The sequence below is a fragment of the Carassius auratus genome, unplaced genomic scaffold, assembly GCF_003368295.1.
Source record: "Carassius auratus strain Wakin unplaced genomic scaffold, ASM336829v1 scaf_tig00215108, whole genome shotgun sequence".
Lineage (NCBI taxonomy): Eukaryota > Metazoa > Chordata > Actinopteri > Cypriniformes > Cyprinidae > Carassius > Carassius auratus.
In genome coordinates this window covers 310,200-327,227 of record NW_020527939.1, presented here as the reverse complement: position 1 = coordinate 327,227, position 17,028 = coordinate 310,200, and the positions used below count along the sequence as shown (strand labels likewise).

The 17,028-nt window shown below is 35.1% G+C and overlaps 1 pseudogene; it reads right to left on the bottom strand.

Annotated features, from left to right (window-relative positions):
* Window positions 1–1,446: 1,446 nt before the first annotated feature.
* Window positions 1,447–17,028, bottom strand: part of LOC113093592 (sucrase-isomaltase, intestinal-like) — a 42,630-nt pseudogene continuing 27,048 nt past the window's right edge.

Genomic DNA, 17,028 nt, shown 5'->3' with positions numbered 1-17,028 from the left:
AAGATGAATAAATACAGTAATAAATGTATTATTCATTGTTTGTTCATGTTAATTAATACATTAACTAACATTAAATAATGGAACCTTATTCTAAAGTGTTACCGAAATTGTTTATCACTGATAATAAAAACATTATTCTTCATCACAAAACTACATGCATACTTAAATATATATTTTTTTTATATTCCAGGTGAAACCGTGATTCCACATCTGTAACCTTTGTGGAAACAAAGCGTGAGTGTTCAGGATCAGCTTGTGTCGATGTTTTCTGTGCACTTCTGTTTTCAAACCATGTTCTATCTGATGTATTCCCAGCATTCAGACATCGCAAACACTCGCAATCACACGTCGATGCTTTGAAGTCACTTGAGTGTGTGTTTCATCTTTCATGTCGTCTTTGTTATTTGACTCTATTTTTTTTTTTTTTTTTTACAGGAGTACTTTCCTCTCAATGCCAGTCTTTGTTTGGAGGGTTGCTTAAATCAAGACAACATTATCTGTCTGTTTTTGATTTATTTGAGTCAGTTTGATTGTTTTTAATGCACCTGACTTTTGACTGATGTTTGGATTGCGTGCGTGCGGGAAAGAAACAAAAAAAGTTTCTTCAGAGATTAAAGCAAATATTACCATAAAATCAGCAAGTCAAAGCAGTCACAGCCTTACTGAGGTTTAAATCACTTTATTGCCATTTTAAAATATTTCTCCAGGTTACAGCTGTATTATCCATCCATATATTGTATATCAAATAAAATAATAATAATAATAATAATAATAATAATAATAATAATAATAATTTAAAATAAACAACCGACTCAGGCAGAGTTGATGTTTTTATATCAAGTTAAATTTGTGTAAACTCCATGAATAATTGTACATTTCCTCACTGCCTGACGAGAGTAGGAAAACTGTGGAAAGCAGGACCGCTGTTCCGTTAATTAAATACATGCCATGGATAAAACCCTTTTGCATAATAAAAGTCTCAGTTAGAACGGTTCCGTCCTGTTTCACAAAGAGAAAAAAAAAACACTTCAACTATCACTGTTTTTGGCTAGCATCTAAACAGCTCTCCAGCTCGTTATGATTGCCAGTTAGAGAAGAAATCAATTTACAGTATCCATTGCTTAATTGATATCATTATGTTTACTGTAGAATGAATCACAGCTTGATTAATTGATTATTATATCATTACATCAAACTGTAGTCGTGCGTGAAGCAAGCCCAGCAGGTAGCCACCGCTACGAGGTTTTCTCATTAAAAAGCTGTGATTGTCAATAATAAAGGGTTATCGTTATATTCCCTCTTCTCCAAATGCCAGCATTGCAGAATGCCTTCCAAGTTAGGCCCAACGTTGCACAACCACTATCTATTTCTAATATGAGATCCAGACCAAAAAGACATCAACAAAACAAGAAATAATTTAACGTTTTAAGTCCAGACGATATCTACCATAAAAAGCTTCCAGGAGAAATGCTAAATAAATTACTAGTTGACTGAACATTCATTAATAAACAGAAATAGTTGCGATTACTCTTGGCTCAAGATGGTCTCCGTAGACAGTCCATGACTAAGTTTTGGTCCAGATGATTGTGAAAGACTTTTCAATGGTGTGAGATATTGATGTTGCGTCAAACTGCAGCTCTTGAATCTGAAGGAGAAGAAGGGAGCAGTAATCCAAAAGAAAAATGCTATTTTTCAGACAAAATGAAAGCTAAATTTTGCATTACATCACTTGCTCACCAGGGGATCCTCTGCAGTGAATGGGTGCCATCAGAATGAGTACAACAGCTGATAAAAACATCACAATAATCCACTATAATGAAATGGAAAGCTACATGTTTGTTGGGCCAAACCATCAAGGCATTCTTATTTTTTTTTAGCTGAAAACAACATTTTGAAGTTCAAACTTTTTTCTGGATTTGTTTATGCGAAACACACATCTTTTGACTTCACAAGACATTAATTGATGGACTTGTGGATTATTGTGATGTTTCTCTCAGCTGTTTGGACTCTCATTCTGACGGCACCCATTCACTGCGGAGGATTCCCTGGTGAGCAAATGATGGAATGCACAATTTCTCCAAATCTGTTCCCATGAAGAAAAGAACTAATCTTGGATGGCTAAGGGCGAGTAAATGTTAAGCAGATTTTCATTTTTGGGTGAACAGACCAATTCAGTCAATGACCTCGTAATGGCATGATGAAGAAAAATAAAAGATGTTCGAGCGAATCGTTGGGAAACGCCACCTCTGATCTGACATATGGGCAAACACACACATGGAGACAGATGGAGCTGCCTCGCCTCGCCTCTTTCAGACTTATTATGCAGTCGGGAAATACTAAGAAAGATAAATGATTTGGTGTGTGCTGGAACACTAGTTAATCAGATTCACACGCACACCGTTTCTTAGTCATTTCCCTCCCTTCGTTGCTTCTCATGATTCCTATAAGACTCTGGAGCTACTGCATGCGGTCTTAATAGAAATGCTGCGGTCCATGCACATACAGCTCTTAAAAGCATTCCAGGACAATGTAAACCTCTCTATGTATTTCATTAAACTCATTGTGCATGGGTGAAAGTATGGAGGACTAGGATAACAAATAAAACAATACAGGGAGGAATTCTGTTTGTAAAGTTGTCTAGATCCTAAATTGTTTTCAATGATTCTTATTATGGTTTATACATGTATACACACACATAAATTGTTCTCAGCAATGAGGCAGCAAACAAATACTTCCATAATATGTAAAAAAAAATTTTATAGTATAACAATTATATAATATTATTATAATATATATAATATATATATATATATACTGTATATATATATATATATATATATATATATATATATATATATATATATATATTTTTTTTTTTTTTTTAAAGAAAATAATATCTCTTAGAAATGTTACAAGTAAAATGTCTCTTCAAAATAATAATGATAAAAAATAATAATAATTAAATAAATGTAATTATATATTTCCTTGTATTGATTTTGGGGTGAAATTTGACCAGGATAAATTAAAGCAAACAAACTCTTCCATACTGTATAAATAATTTTTAATATAAATAATAAGTATTTATAAATTCCCCATTCTCATGAAAGTGATATCTCTTAAAACATTAAACTATTTAACTGCATACATTTAAACATTTTTACTAAAATCAATCATTTTATAAACTGGCAAACACATGGCAAATACATAGCTTCAAAAACAATCAATTAAAAAAATTATTTTAAAAGCTGCATTTCAAATTTTTTTAATACAATTAATTTATCAACCTGGTAAATTTTTTTTTTAAACATTGCATGGTAATGATTTATTTACTTATTTTCAAATAAATAAAACTGAATAAAAATAAAACAGATTTTATTTTTTCGACACCTTTTGACACTGTATATATATACTGTATATATATATAGTTATATATATAACTTCTCATAATTGTATCTGTTGTTGTGACACCATGACAGCATGAATGGTATATGAATGGCTAAAGTATATGTTTGCGTGAAGCATCTCACCTCAGGGTTATAGTGGTGATCCAAGGTGGTATCAGTCTTCCCATCCACTTTCATGGTAACCTGAGAGACTTCCTCTGTAACACCCCAAACCCTCACGACACCCAGGGTCAGTCGTTCAGCCTCGGCCAGCCCATTTACAGAAACCTTGCTCGTAAGATTCCGCTAGAAACAAAACACAGCACATCTATTACATACACATGGCCATTTACAGTACGAACAAAAATACTGTTGAATATGATAACTGCTGACAGTAAAACATCAAGATGCATTATAGTAATGAATATTTGGGAGGAAAATTCACTTAAATTATCTTGTAAGCAATGTCATAATGCAAAAACTTGGACATATGACCCATTTCTTGAGATGAACTCACTTTAATCTTACTTGAACAGAATGAATAATAACAGAAAATTGTGTTGTTTCAGTATTTATGTAACATCTGTGCCGAGACAACTCCAACTAGCTGAATCTGACCTCGTTTTACAAACAGTTCTCAACTCCACAGGGCCGAGTTTCCCCCACTGCTCAAATAATCTCAGCATATATGACATCAAACACACAGGACGTCCAGAGAGCTCTGACCTGGGCCAAGTGGCCTTGAGCTGCCACAGCATGAAACGGTTTTGGATCTGGATGGGTTTATAAATAGAAAGTGGCCACAGATGTTTGGCTTCAAGTGAGATGGACAATCTTGGATTCCCTATTGGATTTAATGACCACGATCCAAATAAATCTGAAAGAACTGCACACTTAGCTTTCTTCAAACCATATTAACGTACATCAAACACAGAGAAAGTTGTCAAGAGGTATCGTCCATTCTGAACAGTATCTGTTAGGAGAAAGAAAAAAAGAAGAACAGTATTTTAATACATTGGGATAAGTGATTTTAAATGATATACATAAACAAATACAAAAACTAACACACACACACACACACACACACACACACACACACAATTTCATTGCTTGTAATGCTGATGAGATTTTAAATTAGAATAATGTTAGCAAGTTGATTCAAGAAAAAAAAAAAAAAATCCAACATAAGCTCACTGGAAATATGTGCTTCTTCCTACATTTTTGCTAAAATCCCAAAACATGTCTATACTTACAATTCACTGTAGGGTTGTGTCGATAGATGGTAGTATTGTGTATCGACGATAGTCAGAGATATATCGACAATAGCTGAGGTCTCTGTCGATAGTCAAGACGATATAAGGCTCATTCTCCTATTCATGTTTTAAACTAAAATAATAATGATTATTAAACTGACTAATAAATAATTAAACTAAGTTTAATGCCACAGTTATGTGAGCATGCATCTCATTCTCGTTTCTGTGGAGGTGCATCGGGCTCGCACACGGTCTGGAGATTGAACTTTACTCCAAATATATTAATTTTTGTTTTGAATACTTTATATTTAGCGTGTTCATTTATGTCCAATATTAGTGTTGGACTTTAAATGAAACTATTGATTTTCACCGTTTCTTTTTGCAGAACATTAGACTGATAACTTCAGTGCGCAAATGCAGCAAATTTGTCACAGGACGCGATATGCCAGTTGTGTCCAACTATATATGAACTAGCGGTTTTAAATACTGATAAACTAACATTAAATATAAAAATACAGTATATTTTCTGATTATTGGTGATTCCATAGGCTCTCTCTCACGCACCTGCGCGGTTTAAAACACCAAATAGTTCTGCTATGACAAGAACAAAGAGTCTCTCTCTTGCTCCACCCATGCACGGCAATATCATGTATCGTCGATCTCACGGGCTGATGATATGACGATATGAAAAATGACCATATCGACCAACACTAATACACTGCACACTTATGGCACTAAATTGTATTCCTTTTCACAGCAATTATGATTACGGGGTAGATCAGTGATTTATCAAGACTTATTTTCACAAGTTTCTTTGCACAACACTATATAATAACCTGAGAAACCATTTACCATAGAATATGATTTGTAAACTAACACATTTTGACATTTAGCTCCATATGAATGGATCTTATTATGTTGTTAATTTGCTCGGTAGTGCACCCAGTACAGCCTTGCACTGCAGAGAAAAATGTTTTTTTATCACTTATTAACAATATGTTTATGGTGTGGCTTAGTGTAGGTAGTATGTTACTTTCAAACACAAGAACATTAACCTATCAGGACCATTCACTGGATATTTCACTTAATAAAAGGTTGCAACAGTTGCATTTGATTGTTTAGGATAAAAGCTACTCGCTGAACACTTGAACACTTTGAAAGCATCATAATACAGTGCAACAAAGTAATACCATTTTGCAGAAATGTCATGTTTCCACATATTTCTAATGAGCCTGGGTTGAATAAATCGTTAATGGAACTGGAAACATCAAGAGGAATCAAAACCATCCATTTCCTCATGATTGACAACCTTACACACACACACACACACACACACACAAAACTCACTAATTCCCTCTCCGTCATCCCAGAACAGGGATCCATATGCTACACCTTCATCATTAAGAGCAACAATCAGACCCAGAGGATTCAAACGACTACAAGAAAGAAAAAGAAAAAAAAAATATATATATATATATATATATATATATATATATATATATATATATATACATTTACATAGAACAACTCACGTTTACATATGATTAATTATTCAGTGTTCAGAAACAGTGTGAACTCTTATAGGCACTGGGAGAAGTGGGAAATTGACTGTTTATGGTGCAAGAGGCTTCCTGAAAAAGGAAAAGTACCATGCAACTATAGAAACATGGCTCCTTAAACAGCTCTTAACAAAGACGCAGCCTCTCTTCACCTGTAGTGTGTGTTGTTCTCTGGTTTCTGCCAGGGTAGGATGTGTCCTGCTCTCACATGCAGGTTAATTTTTGTTAACGGTGTATCCATATCCACAAACTGTCCTTGCACTCCAACAGCTTTACCCTGGAAGACAAAAATCACACATAAGCAGATAAGAGACCCCAATATACGGAGGACAAAGCAGTGTAGGTTGAATTTGTTTGGAACCCAGCTAAATTATGATTTGTTGTTTATTTGACATCCAATTAAAAAGATTTGAATGCTTACTAATAAAATGCTTACTTGCATGTTGGTAAACTGCTTACCGTGTGGTAATCATACCAGCGGGCATTTGGCACGTATCCCCTGACCACAGTAACACCCTTCACAGAACAAAATCAATGAGGGAAAAAAAGAACAAGAAAAATGAGAAGAAAAAAAAAAAAACATTTTGCACTATATATATATATATATATATATATATATATATATATATATATATATATATATATATATATATATATATAAACTTTTGCTTGTAGTGTGACCATTGCCAGGGTGTTTTTGAGTTCATACCGGGTCCAAAGCAGGTGTGATTAGAAGAGCGGGACCCCAGAGGAACTGTCTGTCGATGTCCCATGTTTTTTCATCAGTGACAAACCTACAGTACAGAACATCATCCACTCAGTGTTCATGCAGTTCATGAGAGAGAGAGAGAGAGAGATAGAGAGAGAGAGAGAGAGAGAGGGGAAAAAAGTGGTAAAATTGAGAGAGTTTAAGAGCATGAAATGAAACCATGCAAAGGTTGAGAGGCTGAACAAAATAGTACATTCTGTCCAATAGATCAGGCTGCTAAAAACAGCATGGAAGAGGAAGCTTAGACGGGACAACAGAGCAGTGATACCAAAAATAAAATACAAAAAATCATTCGATTCAGGATTATAGACCCATACAGACGCCCAAGTTCTGGTTAGTCATTCCCATGGTGCTTCGGGGGAAATGTAATTGAAACGAAAGGATGGACTGAAAATAGTGTCAGAAAGAAAAGATGGTGTAATGAAGATATATTTGGAAGGAAAGAGAGGAGCAGAACATGAATGAAGGTCTTAAAGGGATATTTCACACAAAAAAGGAAACTTCTGTCATCATTAACTCTGGCCTTGCTACATTCACACAACTTCCTTAAATGTTATGGCAAAATTATTTCAAAGTTCTGAAAAAAAAAAATACTTCCAGTAAAGTCAATAGAACATTTGTTTAAAGTGATCTGGTCTTATAATACTTTCCAAACGTTAGCACAAAAACATTATATGAGTCAAAGATGAAAACTGGTTTTCACACCCCAACACAGTATAGAGGTTTACATTTTGTTTTCCCCCCATACATTCAAATGATGTCCTTTTTACTATTATTTGTTTACTTTGAGCAAAAAACAAATACAAAAATCAAACATTTACACAATTGACAGACCTACAGTTCTGTATTGTACTAAGAGTTATTTCAGTGTAACAACAGTTCATATACCAAACTATCCCGTCATATATATATGTATACATACACACACAAAATAATAATAATAGTTTTTAATAATTAAAAATATGATAAAAGTTAGTATGACCAATTATTATTTTATGTATTTTAAACGTGACAAATACACATAGACACTTTACTGGATTTAATATGCTTTCTTTGTATATAAAATCACTTTTGTAAATGTATTCATGGAACATTTTTCTGAAATGTTTTAGTAGAATGTTCAAGAACATTCAAAAGAAACATTCTCATAATGTTTGCAAAATGATCAAATGGAATGTTCCCTTAATGTTTGAATAGATGTTAGAAAACTCATGGTTTTGAAATTGCAAATGGGAGCAAATGATGACAAAATGATTTTCTTTTGTGTGTGAACTATAGATAAACTTGAGTACTGGTGAACACTCACTCGTGCAACAGCGGTCTGACCACAGTGTTTCCGTGAACGTGGGCTTCATACATCAATGTGTACAAATACGGCAGGAGGGTATAGCGAATGTTCAGCACATCCCGAGACATGGCAGCAAAATCCGGCCCCCAGGCTACGGGATCCTGCCTCTGTCAAAGATCACAAAAAAATTCAGCATTACAGTCGTTCAGCACTTGTGAAGAAAACCTGAATGGATTCATAAGAAAGCCTCAGTACACTTTCCTTGCAATGTACTGTAGATGTTAAAATAGTTTTAATATTTATTGTGATCTATATTTTAAATGTTATATATATATATATATATATATATATATATATATATATATATATATATATATATATATATATATATATATATATATATATATATATATATATATATAAATGTAACACACAGTTAATCAATATTTCATGAACTATTTGTATTCTATTAATAACTGATTCATTTATGATCCAGCTGCAAACAGATAGATCTAGAACATCACATGTCCTGCATTATGCATTGTGACACCATGGGAATAAATACTTTAGCCCTGAACTATATTTCATATTTGCACAATCCAAATCCGTACAGCTGTGTCCCGTGAAACCAGACATATCTGTACACCATTTTTAGCATCTGTGCCTGTGTGTGTGTGTGTGTGTATAGGCTGAATGTTAATCATCTGTCAGATAGAGAGCGGCTCTGCCCCGTCGCTGGCCTGGAGCTCACACTGAGTGCTGTTAAGAGCGGTGGGTGTGAGTTAACGTTCTCACAGATGTAAAGGTGAACTGTATCTGATAATTATTTCTCAAGTACCACACGTTCACAGATCCGACCGCTAATGTGTGCGTGCTAATACTTAAACATGAATTAAACACTTTATGAAGTGAGAACTCCCCACAGTTTCTGTATGTTATATGCTAAGGCTAAAAAAAATAAAATAGTAAAATAGTAATTGAATAATAATAATTATTATAATAATAGTGATGGCAGGCTTAGCAAACACACTGAATACAGTAGCTTTATACCGTTCTTGCCCTTCTGACCTCTAGGATCTTTAGTATTTTTTTCACTCGCTCACTCATAGTGAAAACTCCTTCTGATGTAATGGGAAAAGCTTATATCTCTGTGTTAAAGTGTTTGAATGAACTAGACCCTCCTTCAGTTAGAGCCAACTTCTGCTCGCTGACAAAAAGCCAAATTATTCCAAATGTACTGCCCTCTGACTGCATTAGTATGTGACTTAGTGTGATGGAGAGACGGACGAACTTGGAAATCTTGGCAGCAGTGGAAGAATTATCAGCTGGCTTCTGCAGCACAGTCTCTTTCTCTCTGGCAGCTGTGGAACATTTGCACTGGCAAATGACTTAGTCAAATATTAGGAGCAAATAAGGTGATCTTTCTAAACTTCTTCCCAATTAAAAAAAAAAAAAAAAAAATATATATATATATATATATATATATATATATAGACACACACACACATATACACACAAACACATTTTTATTTTATGTACTTGATGTACAAAAATAATAATGAACACTGAAATTCATAAAATTAATAAAAACTACATATAGCCATGATTTGCTACTTCCAGTGCTAGTCAGAGCACGTTATTAATATTACTAAATTTCCTAAAAAATATATATATACTTTTAATGCATGACGTGAAATTATTAAACTTTTAGATTTACACAACCAAACAGATGACCAAAAAAAAAAAAAAAAACACATTCATGAAGTGTCTCTCTTTCTCTTACTCACTATCCACCATGTCTCTCTCTATCACTTAGTAATTCAGGCCACCTTGACGACCCCCGTCCTATGCTGTTTGTCTCTGGATGACCTTCCATTTGCCTGCTTAGCCACATTAAAACTAATAACATCTTGGAGGGGTAATTACAGCACCAAGGGGAAGTGCAGAGATAAATACGTCGGGATGCAGGGGTAGAGGCGAGCTGAGGACAGTCTCTTATTGAAACTGTCTTTGAGACACGTGGAGGGCACATCCACACCGGATACCAGTGGAAAATATTCGGACATGCTGTCTCCCAAGAGCTGCTCTGCACTTTTGTTTTAATAAAGCACTCAAAATTGTCTTGTTACGGTCAGTGCGCGCTAAATACCAGAATTAATACATCATTTTATAAGAGTTTTATTTTATTTATTTTTTTACTTCTGTGATTTTTTTTTTATTTTTAATTTCGCCATATTTATTGACAAATACAGCAAAATGATAGGGAGCAGTTAGCAAACACTATTCTTTCAACCCCAATTTCTGTCATAATTTGCAACAAATTCTAAAAGGATTGTAATAGAAATTCTTATCTGAATCTTAAAAAAATGTTTAAGTTGATTAAAATCTGGTTAAATTGCATGAATAAATACAATTTGAAAATATTTAGACAGATACGTGTAAATAAACATTAACAAAAGTAAACGTTAAAATCGTTAAGCAAACAAAGAAAGAAAGAAAGAAAGAAAGAAAGAAAGAAAGAAAGAAAGAAAATTCTGTTAATTTAAATATGTATACACTTAAATTTAAACAAAAATCATTTAAAGCTAGGTTAATTTAAATGAATCAAAATTAAATTTAAACGTTAAATCAATCAATCAACTTCCAACAGGATTCTTAGATTTAAATAGGAATAAATATAAATCCACATGGAACTTCTATTTATCCAGTAGAATCTTGATACTCATTACATTTATTCATTTTGACATTTGTGTCCAATTCTTCACCACCTGAGCTACAGGATCCTATAGGACATTCAGGGCATATATCTTAGGCCATTCCCACTCTAAATTCTATTTGTTTGTTTGTCCTTTTTTTAATCACCCATTCAGTAAAGCTGTTTCTAAATGACTGAACCCCAGAAGGCTTCTGGATAACTGTGAGCATTTAATTATACCCTGAAATCTATCTGTTAGCTACAAAGCTGCCACATCCACTCACTGCAGCATTTTCCTAACGCCATATCGATCCCTCTCACTCCCCGGGCTTATTAGATTTTTGTGACAGGTCCAAACACTTGCAAAGGTCACATTTTAAACAAGTGCCAGAGTGAATACCTGACAGCCCACCTGTCTACGGATGCCAGATATTAGTCAGAGCCTGTGTGGGAGGCCCTTTTCAATTGCCGCCGTGTGTTTTGGAGCGTTGTGATGAACTACTGTACTGTCTGTCTCAGTGATTCAGAGATCATTTTCATACTCTCTCAGGGCATCATACAGACAAGCGTTCATATAGAAGTTGTCATGGCGGTCTGTACAGTGACTATCTTGTTTCACCCTCAGTTTTGATGCATGTCACTCACTGTCACTTATTATCTGGCTGAACACCAAATCAGTCTCAATTAAGATCAGTTTCACACTGTTTACTGAACAATGGCCCTACATGTCAATGGGTTTTCTTTCATCAAATTTTAAATTGCAATTTTAATTATAAAAACTACAAGTACCCCACCCCCCAAATGTGCAGCATTACAAATTTCATCTCAAAATCCCTATTTTTAGATCCAAAAATTCTAATGACGTGATTTTAAAAGGGAAAAAAGCTCAGATTCAATTGACTGATCAAGCTAGCCTCATACCTAGGCTTAGAATATGATTTGGTCAAGTTTGGGTTAACACTGGTCCAAAAATCATCAAAAAATTCATGATTAAAAAATTCTCTAAAGCTGTGTTCTTACTGGCATGTTGATGGTGTTGTGGTTTCTGGAGAACGGATAGAAAGCTCCAAGCTGCATCCAACGAATGCACATCTCATAATCAGCAACATTAAAGAAGCCACAGATATCAGCACCAGTCTGAAACACGAGTGAAAAGGGAGAATGAGAGAGAGAGAGAGAGAGAGAGAGAGAGAGAGAGAGAGAGAGAGAGAGAGAGAGAGAGAGAGAGAGAGAGAGAGGGAGAGAGAACACAACTATAGATCTCTGTAAAAACAGGGCCACAAGAGCCAACTCCAAAACATTAATAAATAAACTTTAGAGTCAGTGTAATGGCTGCATGCTACTGTAATGCACCCAAATGAACTAAAAACATTGTTTGATAGGAAATAAAGCACAAATAAAAAATCAATAGCAAGTGCTGCAGCAGAAAGAGAGAGGCACTTACGTAAGGGATGCCAAATATGCTGAACTCCATCATGCCTGAAAGATAGATGGGGGGGATTCATGTATGCCAATATTCAGGTATACAATGAACTTTACAGTAGATGTTCAACAATAACAATGTTTAATGAGGGAGGTGGGTCAAAAGCAAAAGGATACAGACAAATATTGTGATGTTGTGCCAAGGTGTTCTGGATGATTAGTTACAGGCTTGTTTTAAGAAGTCACTATAATAATCTGAGACAAAGTTATCTGTCTGTTGCATTTCAAGTTCTGTTGTTTTCAGTTCAGCACTTGGTATGCTCTTTTTTATTTCTTTGATTCTTGCACAATATTTATGCATTTATATTTATATGTTATATATGTTTTTGATGCCTCAGAAAACCAATACATTGAAATTCTCACTGCACAACTTTATTTAGTTCCCATTTAATATGCAATACCATTCAACAGTTTTGGGTGGTTAGAAGTCTTTGATATTTTTCAAATAAGCCTCTTATGCTCCCCAAGACTTGTATTATTAAAATAATATTTAAACAATAAATGTGAAATATTATTACAATTTAAAATAATGATCTTCTATTTTTATAGATTTAAAATGTAATGTATTCCTGTGATCAAAGCTGAATTTTCAGCATCATTACTCAAGTCCTCAATGTCACATGATCCTCCAGAAATCATTCAAACACCTTTTGAACAATAGTGTATACTAAATCCAAGCACTATAGCGATGATTAACTTTCCAAGAACCGCTAAACACATACCTATAATGGACTTCAGAAGCTGGTCCCAGGCAGAGTAGTTGTCTCCCAGCCAATGTCCTGCCCAGCGCCCACTAGACGGGTATGTTGAACGGGTAACTACGACACCTCTCTTTCCAGTGGTACTAAGCAAAGCACTGGGAAATACACATAAACAAGCACACAAATTAAAACTCATTCCAGAACAATTAAGAACTAAAACAATAGTGAATATGGAGGACAGAAAACTCACTCGTAAGTGGGTTTCGTGTGAGACCAGCCGTACAAGTTGTGGACATCATAATGCTTGACACGTGTGCCACTGGCAAGGATCTGCTCGCTGTTCATGCATAAAGTCTTATGGTTCAGACCTCTGAGCTTGGACTCCAGTGCTGGGAAATGTCACACATGTACAGATTAATTTAGGACAGAAAGTGCTAAATACAGGTATAAATGTTGACCATCGTGCACTCAAACAAACTTACAGGGCTTGTATGGAGGATTTTCCAAACCATCATTCCCTAGACAATTTTCTCCAACGGTTCCATGCACGAAACTGGCTGGCTCATTCATGTCCTTCAGAAGGCAAAACATAAAGACAACGTTATCATTTAATGAATGCAAAGGAGAAAACAGTACACAAATGAGTGCAGAAATGGGGCATGGCCGTGTTTAACCTTGAATCAACATCCCAACAACATTATTATGAAGCTATCATTTTATATATATATATATATATATATATATATATATATATATATATATATATATATATATATATATATATATATGTTAAAGTTGTTTTAAGACCAGCAGCTATGGCATCTAACAGGAGCTTGAACAAGTTGTGTAGCATCTTTACTTTTTTCATTCCATCAAAAAATACAAAGCACTCACGATCCAAAGTCCGTCAAACTTCATGATGTTTTTGTAAAAGTCTTTAATCTGCTCTCCCCACCACTCTGCTGTACCGTTCTTGAAGAAATCAGGGAAGGCAGCGAAAGCTCTGAATAGCTGAAAGTTGAAATGAAACAACCATTCTAAGAACTGCTGTAGACTTCAACCATTACTACAAGCTGATTGGATATTTCAGTAGTGAAACACGCCAATTTGTTTAAATAATAATGTGCTGATTCAGTTCTGATCTGTTCTGATTGGCTGTTGGTGTGTCTTCTACATGCTGATTGGCTGACAGCACCTATGATGTCACACTCTTCTCTCTTGACTGCATTTGCAATCATAGCCCATTGTACTGACAATTTCAGACTGAATAGACTTGGATACAAAAGAAAATATGTCCGGTTCTCTGATTAAAGAGAGATAAAAAGAGTGATTTATAGGAAAAGATAATGAAGTGAGAGGCAGATACCTCTACTTGAGTATCCCAGTCCGAAGAATTGTCCACAGTGACATTGGGATAGTCAGGCCATACCTGTGACCGACAGAAACAACAAAACGTTTGAAACAAATCAAGCTTTAATGAAAATGTGGTTGTGTTGGGTGAATAATCTGTTCAGTTTTTTTTTCCAAGTGTTTTTGGTATTACAAATTTTCCATCCTCTTAGTCTTGTGAAATCCCTTCAACTAATGACACATTCCAGATGAAGATTCCCGCTTTAAAGGTGCAGTATGTAATAATGACTGCAAACAGTTGAAATGAGAACTGCAGTCCAAATAAAAAATGTTGAAAAGAGTTGTTTCTCCCGACTCGTTCTCCTCAGACTTCACACTCACGTGGGTTGCCAGATTAAAGACACGCAACAGGAACGATCACAACTGACATTTGAAATCAACAATGTAAGTTGATTTATTCACATTTTAATATGCCTCTGGCCATAGAGCTTTTTAGATGAATGCTGAGGATTTTTAAGGTTGTGTAGGATCTGCATTTTGGACCTCTAATTGTGCCACAGAAGAGAGAAAAATATCCAGTCAACAAAACTATGTGGGATTGACCCGGAATCAATATATGTTACTCTTCTTCTTGGTGTTTGTCATACCTTTCCCCACACAACGTCATTGCTGAGCTCAGGGGGCCATTTGATGAAAACGTCTTTTTCAATCCCGGTATCAAATGCAGAGTAGGAGCCTTTTGTCTCATTGCCTGCTATCGCTGGGTCCTAAAGCACACAAACAAAAAAGCATGTAAATCTGGTACAGAATACATTTCACTGCATGTTTCTGGCCGGAATAAGAACTGACCACACTGATGCAATTTATAGAAACAACTTTGCTTTTCCGAGTAATCAGGAATAGCTCGTACCAGGATGAAGATGAAACGCATTCCCTCAGCCCTCATCTCGTCCACCAGAGCAGGCAGTTCTTTAAAGTTCACTTGGTCCAGCGTAAAGTCCATCTGCCTCTCCATGTACTCAATGTCTGCATATTGCACATCCTTTAAGTATTCAAAAGTCAGATATTATGATCATTAAACTTAAATGAGAGTAATTTAGTGGCAACTTAGTAATGGTTTTGGTTTGACACATTTAATTCTGCAAATTCTCCCTATTATATTTTGCTATGGATAAAATTATCTTCAAAATGACTAAATGTAAATGTAAAGGAAGGCAGCATGATGTTGTGAGTGGTTGCTAAGGTGTTCTGCATGGTTGCCAGGTGGTTAATTACTGGCACAAGTCAAAGTCTATGGGATATTTTCACAATCTCCTATTAGATTAACATTATTGTAACAGAAAATCTATAACTGTTTATTTAGAACTAGTTTATAAAGTAATTGGCTTTAATTCATTAGTTATAAAAATGTCTTCATTACTTTTGTCCATTCACAAGCAGACTACGAAGGCATTTTTATAAACTTCAAGTACCACATTAATTAATACAGGTCTTAATACAGCCACAGAATGTTGTGTTATCATCATTCAAGTTGCACATCACTGCAAAATAACTGGTTGAGGTATTTAAAAAAAACAATATTCCTGAAGTTCTGATGCAAGTTTTGAAGGTCGGTGAGAGTTACATGACTGTGTTTAATGTTGTGTTCAGGAGGAGACTGAAAGACACAAGCACAAACTACAAGATGAGATTGCTAACGTAAGGTATTTTAGCTGCTTTCATGTCTCTGTAAAGATCTGCAATCTCTTTATCGTTGGCATAGCCGTAGCAGCAAAGCTGGAATCCGAGCGACCAGTAGGCTGGAAGAACCGGGCGGCCGATCATCTGTCAGAAAAAAAAAGCAAAAAACGGGAGAAAAATATTTAACATTTTATGCAAATACATTTTAGGACATACATTTTAAAGTGGCTTAAGAAAGTCAAATGGCCCCTTCTGTTTATGTGACAAGCGAGCTTCCTTTAGATAAATATGTATGTATTTCATTTATGAATGTGAGTTTTCGGATGTTATTTTGTGTGTGTGCTTCGACTGAGTACACTGTGGGCAATGAGGCAGAGAGACTCCAGCTGCTAAACCTCATCAAGCCAGGAAACACACACACACACACACCTCAGTGTACTGCTGAACCACTTCTTCTGGAGTGGGTCCCATCACCATGTAGAAGTCCAAGATACCTCCGATGGTGCGGTAGGTCAGAGCTGGAGTAGGCTGGAAGGTCACATCTAAGAGCAAAACAAGCCAAAATTAAAAAAAGGATTACATAATGACTCAATGTGTCGACCTTAGCTTATTTTTTTATTATATTTTTTTTTATTTACAAACAACAGCAAGTTAGTGGTTTAGTACAGGTAGTGGATTCCACTGTTTCCCATCTTTTTTTCTTCTTCTTTTTTTTTCATGCATTAAATTAAATACATTTTCCAACTATGATTTAGTTGAAGTATTTGGCTTTGATGTATTAAATTTTAAAAAGTGTCTTCATTGTATTTGTCTGCGCAAAAGCTGCCAAATGTGATTTTGCTGGACTGTAACTATTAGCCCTTTCAAA